General features: G+C 41.6%; 1 protein-coding gene across 1 annotated transcript in view; it reads right to left on the bottom strand.

The window, feature by feature from the left end:
• LOC117154907 (opioid-binding protein/cell adhesion molecule) overlaps positions 1 to 12599 on the bottom strand; it is a 36463-nt gene extending 23864 nt beyond the window's left edge. Inside the window, exons 1-2 of the mRNA XM_033330323.2 lie at positions 12255 to 12599; positions 11292 to 11459 (exon numbers count right to left, since the gene is read on the bottom strand). The gene's annotated coding sequence lies outside the window, so the exon portion shown is untranslated. The remainder of the gene's footprint in view (positions 1 to 11291; positions 11460 to 12254) is intronic.
• Positions 12600 to 13076: the final 477 nt, after the last annotated feature.

Below are 13076 nucleotides of genomic sequence, written 5' to 3'. Positions count from 1 at the left end.
TATCCACTGGCTAATCAAACTCCTACGTTCTCCTAGTGCGCGCGAATCGATTCAATTCGATTTATTAGGTTTTAATGGGTGTCGAACGTTAGCCATTTTGAAACTATGGAAATATTCAGATTTACTATTTATCACTTTTTTGCAATTCTAATATTTTTGTCAAATATTTGCGATGGTTGTTATTAGGGATATTAGCTGGAGTCGAGGATAAAAAAAAGAGGATCACGAAAAATATTGGAATTGGAGGGATTTCACGTGCGTATGAACAAAAGAGAAGACACGGATATAGGAACGTAGTTAGAGGATGGAGGAGAATGTGGAACCAAGAGCTGATAGGTTTGACGGGATTTAGTGCTTGTAATGCCAAACTCGACGTCTGGTGTTGCGGTCGGCTTCGACCGACGTATTAGGGAACGGCCGCTGGGATTACGGAGCTGGGGTAAACTCGGTCCCGTTCTAAACTGTGCGACATTTTCAAAGTTACATTGCACGATGTATCTCTCCCCTAAACGTATTAAAACCTCCTATTAGTGTATATACTTGAGCACGTAGTTTGGAGAAAATGCTCATAGTAGACGTAACAGGTCCAAAGAAAAGCAAGTCGAATTCGTTGAAAAGGAAGTAGTAAGAACGTAACTATCTGCGTATATATAGCTGGATTGGAATCGAAACTGGAATCAAAACTGAATCGTATTAATTTTGTTAACGAAACAGGTGAAACATCATCGGCTCGATTGCTCGACTTTAGTCACGTTGCTACACGCTCTTTACGCGATATCTTTTTCGAGCTTCTGTCGACGACGATCCATTTTTGTTGCTTTTGCAGTCATTAACCAGGTAACTAAACTCTCAGTTAACGAGTCGTCTCTCGATTATACGACGAAGTAAAACATTTATGTATGAAAGCGAACTTGAAATCTTTCGAGCGGTTTGATAGGCTGTGGCGCGGCGCGCCGACGCTTTCCCATGGATTTTCGTGCCCGTCGGACCTTATGCTACGCTTTAGAACTTCAGGCTGTAGTTTCCTTCACGCCGCGTATTCCATTGCCATTTTTCGAGCATGTGCTCATTGTAGCCTCTTCGGTATTCTATCTCTATCCCATTCGAAAGGCCTGCATTATAGATCGTGTGAAATCCAAGTGCCTGACCCCAATCGAATACCCGACCCGCGAGAGAAACAGGTACGAGGGAGGAAGAGGAGATAGAGTCGAATAGATACGAAGAGGGTAGATATAAGGGTAGAGAGTAAAGTAGAGGAAGAGGGAGAAAGATGGCTGAAATCCCATGTGAGTAGGATAGGTCGCGGAAGTAGAGTGCATCGATCAATAAATCTCGATGAAGATAACGCTCATGTAAACGCTTGAACTCTACGACTCTTTGCGTTCCAGTCCTCCGTGACAAGTCTTACCATCATTTGCCAATGTTTTCTACCGATTTTTACGCTTTTTACGCATGCTCCGCTAAACTCTGTTTCTTTCTTGCCGCAATAATGGTACTGACGATAGTCGTTGCGCTGTTCTCAACTTTAAACCACGCGACCATTTCGTTCATTTTTCAATGGTTCGTATGTATTCGCAGATACGCTGTAATTCTGTTACGTGAACATATAACGCCAAGAAAGTGATAAGTTGATTGTTCAGATCTTGAACCCTATTTAAAAGAGAATTTTTAGTGATTCTTGTCGTAACGAGGGAACGATACTTGTGAACGAGAACTTGTGAATGTACAAAGAGTGGACAGAATTTGTTGAACTTCAAAACGCAACCTGCGATTGATAATCATCGAAATTTAATTGAAATCGAAAGAGGAAGAAAGAAAGATGTATTTATCTTTCGATAAGTATTGGAGTTTAGGAGTACGCAAAAATTGTTGGTTCGCGAAGCATAATTATTGCGAAAAAGTAAAAAACACGGGAAGCACAACGGATTTGAAAAACGAAACAAAGCGAGAGAGAGAGGGGCGAGGGGGAGGAGGGCATACAGGAAGAAAAGACACAACAAATACAGGTTATTCGGAGGAAACATGCCGTAAATTGGCCCGGGAATTCTGCCGCTGGCAGTGCAACGCATCGTGCTTATTATGATTAAGTAAAACCACGCTGCAAAATTATTACAGTAGTAGCGAGTCTAATACGAAATTAAAAACACTAGGTTGTCGTGCATTATATCAACAATGCCAATATTTTTGTACATTCGGTAAATTATCGCTCTTAAGTATGCATGACGTCGTGAAATTTTTGCGAAGCTTCAGTTTAAACATATTTTCGAGGAATAAAGCTTCCGTCTCTTATGAAAGTCAGAAAAATGAGATCTAGTTGCGTGTACGGCGCACAGGTTGAATAATAAATCGTATATTTATTTTGATGCACATGGCTAAAAATATGAGAATGTTAAACTCGTACTGATCTCTCTAAAATTATAAAGTTAGTAAAAACATCGTTTACGACGTATATCGATTAATCTCGTTTCGTTATCTGCTTTCTCTTGCGCTTCTTTTACTTGTATTTTCTTATTCTTTCAAAAATTACAAAGTCCAATCCATTAAAAAATGTTTATTCTTATTTCAGAAGATAATCGACACTTTTTCTGGCGTTTCGCCGGCACCTATGATTCTTAGTTTGTTCGAAAGTTTCGTATTTACTAGAATTTTCTCTCGCCTCAGATTTCGTTTTCCCTAGCCACATAGTTTAAATTCTCTGCTTTACGTTAGTTTTATCGTTGCGTATTCGTTCAGGTATGTCGAGAAAGGCAAAAGGAATAAATTTGGTTTATCGCGAAATCGCTTGGCTAGAACGTGATATAGGTAAGCGAGATAAGAACAATAAAAATGGTCCCCAATCATCAAATTGGATTCGTTGCAATTTTCTTGATTGAACTTACGACGAATCGTTCGAAGCCGAAAGCTCGCTTGAAAATTTTTCTCGGCCGCACGTGCCGGAAGGAAGCTACCTGCGTTCCGATGTTTTCTTCTACCGTTTCTAACTGATTTACGGGACGATTGCTTTCTTCGTTGCCGTTTTTTTCATTCCTTTCTTCCTTTTGCCTTCGCTTTGTCCCCTTCTTGTTGCGGTTTGCTCTCTGTGCGAAACTTTCTACCTTCGATATCGAAAATTCCACCGTTGAACGTGATCGTTGCTTTCTTTCAAAGCTTCTTCTTTTTTATCAGAACTTTGCCTTTTCTGTTGTTTACGGATTATTGATGAAAGTTTGTCGACAGTACGGTATTCGTGATCGTTGCTATTTTCGCCGCTATCAAATATATGGCTGATATAATGGGTATTCGTATCAGAATTCAGAATAATTTAAGAGCGTCGTATGCTCCATGAATGTAGGTACGTAGCATGTATGTGCATGTGTATAACTTGGTGTTTGATCGCACGATTTATCGAATCGAACGGAATATGTAGTAATCGACCATAAGATCAGACGATCGTCGAAACGATTCGACAGAGAACTTTACATATGTTCGATGGGTCCGCGATCCGATATCCATTATCAAGATCCCGAATGTCTGGTTTACGAGTGTTTACCAGCAGGATTTCCTACCGAGACGTCCGTTAATGGCAAGCTAACGATTTTCTGCAGCGCCATTATTCATCGTCGTTGGTACCATAAAGTTCGGCCACGGTCGGTCGGGCTAATGGCGGGTTGCGCCCAAGTAACGGTCCTTCCCTAAATCGAGTATTAAATCGTTCCGCTAACGGAGGACGATAATTTGTCGCTAGGGGCAGGTGTTGAGTTCCACTGGACTTGCACAGGGCTTTGCCTGTTTGTCTTTGGCTACTGAAAACTTTATGCCGACACCAATGGTTCGACTAGTAATAGACGATCAATTGAACATAATTTAAGGGACGACGTCACATTTGACGTAACGAATAGAGAAAGCTTCGAAGCAGGTACTGTCAATGAGTAGCAGACTTCGTCTGCTATCTGCTTTCAAAGAAGCATGTTCGAAGCGACCCGGACAGGAGAAGGCTGAATGAGAATCATGATTTCTCGGTGCTAGGCTGATCAGTATTTAATCGAGGAGAATGAGAAATCGGCTTTTAAACTCGTTATTGCTATCAGATATATATGTATATTGTATATAGCAGTCGAGAAGGAACAGATTCTCATAGTGGAAAGAAAAATAGATCATCGGTAATGGGATAGTAACGCTGATAGATCAATCGGTATATGGACGTGCGACGTGAAAAGCGGAAGTCTGCGGTTACAACAGGAGGTAAAATCGAACACAAATATGGGCGCAGTAGCTCGCGTCAAAACTTGCTCACCGCATATTTGTCTTGACGCGGTTGGTTATTATACGATGATCCAGTGGACAACTCGATAAGCACGCATCTGTCCACGTCTACGTTCGAATAAGTTCCGAATATAGAGTCGTGGTATTTCACGTACGTAGTTGCTCGCGTATTACGAGACGCGGATATGTGACATATCGCGCGCACCCTGCAAATTTCCCTGCAACTTCGTCGATTGCAATTTACGGTCGATTCAATTAATCCACTACTAGCTGTTCGCTACTCACCGATCGTTGCGAGCTATGGCATACCACTATGCATCGATTATAATTGCCCGGATTCGCGGTTGTTCGTTTCATTCGACCATCGTTATTTTCACCTTCGTTCCGTCGAACCATGCGCTACCGGAATTTTGCCAGTGAAAAGAGCGCAATTAGCGGCGTGATATTCGGTCATCTGCATTTTGACGTTACTTCCGCAACGGAGGACCAGGCTGACGATGTTCGCGCAGCATTGTTATACGAAAATTCGGCGTGACGTAAAATGCGAACGACGAGATGTTCAAGAATGTCTAATTCCCGTCAAAATTATTTCCAGTGTGACGGATAATGCCTCGTTAATAGCTCGGCCTCTTTTGAAATTTTGTAAAAACCGCGAACATGCTTTCGTTACAACAAATTATGAATAATCGGTATGACGCTACTATTTGGCAGATGTTTATTTCCCGTTTTTCTCTGACAGGGTAACATTAACGCTATTAATACGTAGTCTGCAAATGACAAAAAGCCCACGAAATTGATCAAACGTTTTAGTTTCTGGATGATCAATTTAATCGATCGAACGAACTCAAACGAACGATTCAAACTGGTTGGAGTATCGTGGTGAAATTCTTGTTGGTAACAGGTAACAGATACATAGATTGTTTCGTGTCAGGTTGCAGTAAACGAAGTTAGTGGCCGAGGTTTCACGTGGTTTATTAAACGTTTCAATTTGTCTATTGTTTTTCGCTCTGAATCGCGCTCCCCTGTCCAACCATCTGCCGACAAGGTACTTCTCGTTTATCGGACTTCAGTAGAGCGAGTTTGAGCGCCCTTTGCCGAGACCATCCGTCGACGTAAAAACGCGAAAGCAATGCGATGCTGCAAGTTGTTATTTTTTTAGCTCATCGCGCGAACTGAAAATCGATATCATAAAACAAAATATTTTTCCCTGTTTCTAATCCTTTTTTTGGTAGCAGCAGCCGGTGCTCTTTGGCTTTACGTAATGGTCAGTTTCGTGTAACGCGTTTTACGATTTTAAAGATCGGGATCGTCGAGAAAAATGAAACTGAAATATTTAGATCGTTTCGCTTGCATCGAAACCCATTTTAGAAATCTGTTTTTTTTTCGCGAGTACCGTTTATAGCCAGCAGGGATTTTTTTGAAACATGCGAACACCTTGCTGGTGAAAATTCTGAAAAGCTCCAAAACACGTCCGTTGTTCCGAGCTGCAGGATTTCTGGTTGATAAGACATATCAGTCAACAATAGCCATTATCTTTAAATGAAATCTTTTCACCTAAGACCGATGTACTACCTGTTATCGATGCACCGCTCCGTTGTCGTGTTTTAGGTGAGCTGACTGGCCATCGAAGCACCGATTCCCATTGCAGATGCTATTTCCGATAATAGAACCGAGATACTGATCTCTCTTGCTCGGAGTTAAAACGGATTGTGCGCAATTTTGCGTACGCATACCAGCTGACCCTCTCCGAACGTACAATCCCTCGGAATGGCAGCACCGCCAGATCGGAGGGGTTGATACGTTCCTACGGATTCTTTGCTTTAATGTCGTTTATACGGATCCGACGTTATTAACGAGTTCGTGCGAGATAAGGAAGGATCTCGCAGTCGAGATCGATGAGTTCGAGGGGGAAACACGAACCTATTGACTCGACTCGACTCGACTCGACTCGACTCTACTCGATTTTATTCTACTTGTGACTGATCCATCGAATCGATCGGCACAACTACCGAGCGTTTAGATATTTTAATTCTCGCCCGATGTTTGTTGTAGAAAAATGTATTGACACGATATCGCTTCTCTGTTGTCTCACGGACTTCGTATCACATCGTCTTTCTATTTTAATCGATCGCTGTCTATAGCAAGTAGAATTAAAGCGATCGTATAACGTTGACCGATCTTTCGTATTGTACTGCTCGAACTATTGTTAATATCAGTGTTGTATTTCGTTTTAATTAATCGCGTTACATGGTCGAATAGCGTTTACACCCGCAGATATTGTGTTACAGTCGCGATTTCGATGGAAGACACAGCGGTGCCTTTGAAATGTTTTGACATCGGTTCGAAACGTGTCGCTCGCGATAAATATGTAAATGCGATTGCGCAGCGAAGAGAAAAATCGTAGGGGGAAGAAGATTTTCGATAGAACTAGTTTCCTATTTCAAAGATCGTTTTGGTAAGGTGCATTTGGTCGAATAACGAAATCCGTGGTAGAATGCGGCAATTTTTTTGCAGATTTCTTGCTCCGAATGGCGAGTGCGGAGGACAGAAGTGCTTGGAGAATGATTCGGACCGCGTGTAGAATACGATCTCGTATACGTGGTTATCGAGAGGGTGACTTAAACGATGGCTGAGCTGAATCGAGAACGGAAGTACAAAACCCAAGGAAATGAAATATTCCACTTGGATATTGGACAGATAAGGAATATTCCGGAGAAAATGATCGTTGCACGCGCCTGTTGAAAACTGTACGATAGGTAGTCGTTCTACTACGTAATTCTGGCAGGTTTTCGCAAATGAAGGAGCAGGGCCAAAAGTCTTTACTCACCTCGGTTGGAATTACCTCGTACGATGTACTCTAGTACGGTGCCGTACAGAATTAGCCAGAAAATCGACAGTCGAAACTGGCAATGTGGTACGAGCTTGTTAAACGACAATGCTTAATTCGAAGGTTAATCAATCTCTGTCTCTTTGCTCGCTGTTAATATCCTGCCTTCCTCGTGTCATCATGTTTAGTCGTGTTTTTAGTCGCGCGTGGAGACGATAACATTTTCATGTACATGCACCTGTACAATAGGATTCGTTTCGTGCATAGAACGCTATCGGATGTCATGAAAACAGTAAAAAGCGGAAAATCGAAAATAGATAAGAAAGTCCTACGTTTGACATCAAAGGGAATAAGAATACCGGAAAAATGAGACGAAACGATTGCGGAAAAACTGATTTTGCGAGGACGTGCGTAACAGAGACTACGGCTTCGCTTTAGAAGTAGGCGAAAATATTTGCTCCGCACGAATTCTTCTCTTACGACTACAGTTTCTCGGTTAAAATAGGAAAGACAGTGATCCCTAGAACAAGGCGTTTTCGATTACATGCGGGTCTTTTCGCTGACAAATTTCATTTCTTTTTTTTTACATTTATTTTGCATCAATTTATTTAACATATCTTTGCTTTACCATGGCGAATAGCAGAGACTAAGAAGAACGAATGTAAATGCTTTCGTGCGAACTAATTCCTCGCAAATTGCCCGCGCGTACAAGAAACGGTGACACTGCGAGCTGCACAGTCGCAGTTTCATTGTATGCAGGCGTAAAAACAAATGAATTCGTATCTTCTATTTTTTCAAATAGTTTGTCAATTGTTTGAATTCGACGTTGCTGCTCGATGCATACAGCAGCAATTTCAGAAAAACAGTTGGCATCAAGTCGTCTTACATACGGTACCATTGTATAGTGAAGAATACGAGTGAATATACAGGCATAAGCACATGCATTGGAAAAATATAAACTTGTGTATATATGTATGTGAGTATCTACTTCAGGTTTTTGGTTGCTTGAGGAGTGAGGAAGGGGAGGGCTACTCCGAAACTACGCGAATTTCGCCCTACGCAGTTAGTCGATGTACCTAACCCTTGGGCTATTCGAGCGAGCACTATATAAGGAAACTTCTTCTTCCTTTTGACAGTTGAATTGGGAAACGTTGTTACGAACTTGATAATTGCAATTTCATTATCGAGTTGACGTATACATACGTATCATGTACGTACAATGCATCGTGATTAATATTTCAGTCAAGGGACTGGGCACTGATTCCAGCAAACGACGACCACGACCACGACTGCGAAAAGTTTTTGTTTAGCCCTTTCTAGATCAGTCCAGCGGTCAGAATGATCAGCGGAATTCGCAAAGCGCTGCCATGGTGGGAATGAAGAAAAAGTAAAAGCAAAGTCTGGCTGCGTGAACAGTTGAATATCAAAGAAAAAGGGAAGGAGAGTCGATATTCGGACCGCAGGTGCTGTGACAACGAAGAGCTTGCGGTAGTTCGGCCTGGCCAAGGCTTTTTACGAGTTTTCAGCGCTAAACTTGCATTTCTTTAGCGAGCGCAAAGGGAGGTGGAAGGAAGACAGGAAGTCGGTAGTGGTGGGCGGAACAGGCACGAAAGAAAGAGAAAGACCAAAGAGGAAACTACTATCCCGCTGATTTTATTCAAATTTTCTCCAGGCGAAATATCCACTTCCTTCGAGCTTTTCCTGCCTGTTCTTTCTCTACGAGGTTCACTCTTTTGCATTTTAGCTAGCCGATACAGGCGAAAATGCGGCGTCAACGAGGAGTCAGTCGCATCGTGCTCTGCTTTTGTTCCTTTACAGTCACGTATACTTGTTTTCTGCTCATTTCAACATTTTCTCGTTTCTTCGCGTATTTCCTCTGCTTTCTCTCGTAAAGAACGCGCCGCGAGTTTCGTTCACCGACTTTACGTTGCTTTGTCGTCCTATGGTCTGCCAATTATCAGGCTATATATGCGCCTATCGAAGCGCGAATACTCAATGATATGACGGACGATCGATAAAGTTTTAAACCGGTCTTGGTTTAGTCGTGTATTTTATTTCGAATTCTTATCATTCCTTATTTTCTTTTATTCGTTCCTACATCTTGCGTTGGAGAAAAGAAATGGCGAAAAGGCGATTCTACATGGTGATTTATTAACACTCTGAAATGAAACCAAACACCGAATCCGTTCCATATTTTTCTGTTGAACGCGACCGGAGAACGTAGTCTCGTATAGTTTGGGAAATTGACGGTCCACGCGATACGATAATCGCGCGGAAACTGTTCGGTCGAGCGTTTCAATTCGACGCTATCCGAAGCTATCTTATTTTCCGACAATCGATCACGCATTGTTGCACGAAACACGAATGCACGATTCATTTCCAATTCTTTCATTTTCAGGGAAAGCCCTGTTAGAACAATATGAAAAGTACAATACATAATTGTACTTTGCTCGTTGAACAGCGCGGACAAATAGTTTCAATTTATTTAAATTTTCTACTAAATAAATAAATAAATAAATGTAGTAAGAAAGAATTGTGCGTTAAAGGAAAAGAGGAAAAGATTGCTTATTCGGACGGTTGCCTTTTAACATTATTATACATTAACACGTGCTTTCTTTATTTAATATTTAAAAGGCGAATTGAAAAGCGTTTCTCTTTTTCGATTCAATTGCGATTGCGAGTATCGCAAGTATTCTTCCACTAAATCTTGGCGATCTCGTAAGTAAACGATTCTAATAAAACGCAACGTTGGCAAAGATCCTCGGGATTTCATAGATTACGGTCGGTTTTGTTTCCCTTTCTTGAGCCGAACCTCGGTTTTGAGTTTTTCCCCGGCCGCAATTCAGTCGAGCATGAGAATGACGGACGGTTTGCTTGGTGCGATTAGAAGAGGATCGTCCTCTTTTTCCGAGCAGGAGGAAACAAAGCCACGGGTCTAAACGCAGCTGTCGAGCTTGCTGGATGTTTTTGCCCGTGCTTTTATCTTGGACGTCAAACATTCAATGGGATTAGGGAATAAATAATGCACGAAACGCAACGATGACATCTTAACCGAATTTCAACGATACATTCTAACAAAAGAATCTCACTTGGCGCACGTTGTATAGAGTTTTCATCGCTAAAGCTCTATTGAAAACTTTTCATCGCGAAGAATTGCGATTGCATCGCCACCACAAATTATATATATATATATACGTATATCAATTTAACAGTCTTTAAAATAATGAAACGTTGAGTAGAACTATTCGTCGTAGAACTCGCTGTCTGGCGGAAGTTTACCGTTCGTCGTCGAGAGAACTTATGTATATAGAATAGAAATCCAGGCACGTAAGGAACATTGGGTCTGCGTTATTAAATTATACGACACTCTTGTGTCGGAAAATGTGGCGTATTTTACGCTCGCTTTATACACTAAGTAAAATAAAATACAGTCACGCGTTAATTTTTCTTTAGTAGAGCTCTCTCGAGCGTTGGATTGTTCGGTTGCTTGTTATCGTAGGACGTGATATTTCCTTTGTTTGTCATTTGCGATTTATCCGTGTAACGCTGTTAAAGTGATAAAATGTAAAATCCGTCGAGTTATATTTTAAATCTCGATTCATTCGAGGTGAATTGAAACTGGTGTATTCAAGTCTGCGAAAACGAATATCATTTAAAATCGTTTAAAATTCCATTATTACTACCATTGCATCGTTCGATGGATTACAGCGAAAGCGATCAATTCAGCGAGATCGAATCGTTATGGATTACGTACGCCTTGGGAAGAAATTGATATAAACGTTCTATGTACCTAGTTATCTCCGGCTGCACAGCTATGGCGTCAAAGTTGTCTCGTCTATCTCTGCGTCGTTGTAATTTGTGGTATAAAGTTTACTGTTCGTGTAATTGCGGTGTCATAATGTCGAAGGAGGTAACTAGCGGTGCAAAGCCGCCGATGCGGTAACTCGAGTGTTGGAGGGACTGCATTTCGAAGCTAATTATGGTCCAAAAATTCGCCTTTTTCTAGATTAAAAACAATCCTTTAAGATTTTAGACTTGGTAATAATCTTCTAAGGCGAATTTTCGATCGTTGACGGGAAAATTGTAGATTTATTTTGTCAGTCTGCGTATACAGAGGAGACGTAGAACAGAAATCGAAAGACACGGAATCGATGGAGCAAAATCGATTAAGCAAGTTTGTGCATACAATGAATTTTGGACTATGTCCGATAGAAGCTCTTACCACTTATCGTTCGACGAAATCGTGAGCCGTACTTCGAACAAGCATCATTCTTCGCATGTGTTGCAACTTGTGTTTTTCGTTCGTCGGAGCAAATTCCGTATGAAACTTTTATACATGTAACGTCTTATTAGCTTTCCAAATGTAATCGAATATTTCTTGCATTTGATTCTAGAAACGTAAAATTATCGCTACCATGAAAGGGAAGAGAAGAATGCACAAATAAATTAATCAGGACGAACGAAAGAAAAGAAATAAGCGTAGGTTTGTGATGTATAGTAATTTAGATGTAGCAAAAAGAAAGCAACAGCATTGAATTAAAACGAGAACGTTTCTTATCTACGAGAAAGCGTGTCCGCGCGTTGTACGATAGTTATGATCCGATTAATTTCACTGAAACTAGCAACGCCTATACAGATTCGGTTGCACTCTGTACAAGAGATTCAATTAGTCTCTGATTACGGATATAAATGCATTTACGAGGCAGCAACGAAACGCGTGTCGTATTTAAGACCATTGTAAAGAGAATAGAATCCAGTAGTAGTAAACTAAATTCATTTGAAAAGCCTCGCTCCAGTATATCTGCTACGATTAGAAATGGAATTTTGAAATACGAGCATCGTAAATGCTACTATTTCACGAACAGTCAAATAGCTTAACGCATATATTTTCTGACGCAATGATTGGTCGATGGATCGGAAGAGGCAAATGGATCGTGAAAGCAATGAAATTGCAAAGGGAATGAAATTCTTTCGACCTACAGACATTGTTCTCGATTGAGTTTCGAATGGGCACAAAAATTTATGTGACGATATACGTGTATGCAAAACGGCATGCGAGGATGAAATCCGATGGTCTTGAATAGATTATCGGATGGTATGCGTCGTCCTCGAAGGACATTGAACAAAAGTGTACAAAGAAAAATAAAAGATTATAACGACACAGACACGATTTGCAAGCGTATACCGAGGTTCACACGAGTTACCCCTAATCACGTTGTTTTAGTTTACGCGTGTCGTGGTGCACGGTAACTTTGTACGTACGTACGACAGATTTGCTGCAAATTCGAAACACAGACCGATCACGACCAACGAGAAACGAACTTCCGATCGGATAGGTAACAGACACGCGAAAATTAGACAGTTCAGCGAAGACGCTTTGGATGCCGTACGATGACACGCGAATCGTAAACGATTGATCGATGCACCCGGAAGCGCCAGATAGTGAAAGGGTAGAGGTATGTAGGTGTGTCGACGTTTTGGCGCGAGGACAGTCGTAATTGCTCCGCGACGAGAACACGAAACCGTGCGTTTCAAGTTCGGCCGACGACTGACGAACGTACCTGGGCACGACGCCTGCGCCCGTTCGTGGCCAACACACCTCGACGCGTTACGACCGTGCCGCGCGCATCACGCTTTGCCGATGCATCCAGATTACTGTCTACCATATCGCTGCACAAGGATTCTCTTGCACGGAAATGCAAATCCTGCAACAGGAGAAACAGTTTAACACTGTGGCTTCGTAACATCGTCATTGCTTTTACCACAAGTGTTAGCATCGGTACCGCTATCGTCACCATGATTATTCGGTTTGCTTCTTCGTCATATCTGAGGTGTAGCTTCGTTTTCTTCGTTATATCGTAAAATCGTGTCTGCTTGTATCAACAAGAACGTGTGATAGATGTTTGAACCATCAATTAGAGAAAAGGAGTTGGTGCCACGATCGGGAAAGTTTCATCGGAAGTTACCAAACGAAATTACAAGATGAGCGAAACGTCGAGCGGATAAG

Source organism: Bombus vancouverensis, chromosome 9 (genome assembly GCF_051014615.1).
Source record: "Bombus vancouverensis nearcticus chromosome 9, iyBomVanc1_principal, whole genome shotgun sequence".
Taxonomy (NCBI): Eukaryota; Metazoa; Arthropoda; class Insecta; order Hymenoptera; family Apidae; genus Bombus; species Bombus vancouverensis.
Note: the sequence above shows the minus strand (reverse complement) of the source record. Positions and strands in the feature narration are given on the sequence as shown.